Raw genomic sequence first — 1,662 nt, forward strand, 5'->3', positions numbered from 1 at the left:
TTTTACCTAATCTTGATAAATGCATTTGATACTTCTGCATTAGTGAACATGCAATTGGGTTTGTCTTTCTCATAATCTGATCCGAGTTAATTGGGAAGCGAGGTTACCCCCACTGTCACCTTTACTCAGTCTCGTCTTCTGTTTGTGATTTGTAACTGGTTCCTTATACTTGCTCCTGTTATTTGTTGGTCATTTCGAGAAGCGAGGTTGCCCCACTAACTATTAACAATGTGTCATATCTGAGGAATTACATATGTATACTATATATTCAAAACTTAAACTCCACTTTATAGTGTCAGCAAGAAGAAAAAAACGTGATGAAAACCTATACCTGTCATAATCATGTGCAAGCCCGGGCTTATTGGCTTACATGGTAGCTACGCGCCTGGCCGTACGGAAGTACATTTTTTTTTTGATATTTTCATTTTTCTCTAACTGATTTTTTTTTCCATGTAGTACATGCGCTTGGTTATTTGTCCTGATCTTCAAAATAAAGCATCAGTTCATTGGTACTGATAAGTCCGTACATACGTATTTTGCATTGAAAAATGCCGATTTGACGTTCACAACATGTTGTGACGCGACTGTGACATCACTGTTCTTCATCTTCATCTTATAAACTTCCTCCGTCCTTGTGCTGTAGTGCATTAATTATTATGTACAGTGTTTTTCACAGTGTTTTTGAGCTTGTCCGTCCGTCGTTCGTCCGTCTGTCAATTTTTCCTTTAAAACGGTACTTGTCCTGAACGGCCAAGTAGATTTTGACCAAATTTGGTCAGAAGCATCCTTGGGGGAAGGGGAAAACATTTTGTATCTATTTAATATATTCAAGTTTTGGGTGCTTACGTACTCATTATTCACTCTTTTATTACTTTGAGGTAACTACCACCAAGGAACCCTGGATCACTGAACACCTACAAAGTAATAAGTACTAATTATATAAATAGCTCCCATATTTGTCTATATATCAGTGTCATCTAGTCTATGAGAATGCCAAAAAATAGACTAAATCTGTATAAACCGGCAGTTCACACATATTTTTTTCTTATATCCATGCAACTATTTTAATTATCATTTGTATATAGAAAAAAATATTTTAAAACACTTAAGAACCACTTGTATGTGTGTAATAAGAGGATACTTAACACTCTCCATACAGAGCCAGCAAAATCCTGGATTTGAGGTTATTATATAGGTTCAGTGTTGTTAGTGTTGTGTCCCCTTTTTTTGCTTATCTGGTCCTAAGGAAAGACCTGTGAGCTAAATATGCTGTACTGTGGCATCCGTCTGTCCGTCCATCAACAATTTCTTTTTTAAAACATTTTAGCAAGTATTCAAAACTGGTGAGGATTCACAAAAATTGTACAAATAGTGCAGCTAAACACTCAGGGGATGGAGTGTAGGGGCAAAAATGGGGTTACTATTGCCATATTGCTTAAATATCTTCTCTTGTAAAATTATGAGGAGGATAATGGGATAGCATCCATATTTGCTTGGAAGCATTGTGATGAAAGGGGAGTTCAAAATTGTACAAATAGAGGGGCCAAAATCCCCATAAAAACTCCACATGGCTGAATGGTGTTTATATTTAAATTCTAAGACTGAGTGTTTAACTGAATTCTTCTTTGGATCTTGGACAGTTATTTAATGTATATATATATA

This window comes from Mizuhopecten yessoensis, unplaced genomic scaffold (genome assembly GCF_002113885.1).
Source record: "Mizuhopecten yessoensis strain PY_sf001 unplaced genomic scaffold, ASM211388v2 scaffold9371, whole genome shotgun sequence".
NCBI classification, from domain to species: domain Eukaryota; kingdom Metazoa; phylum Mollusca; class Bivalvia; order Pectinida; family Pectinidae; genus Mizuhopecten; species Mizuhopecten yessoensis.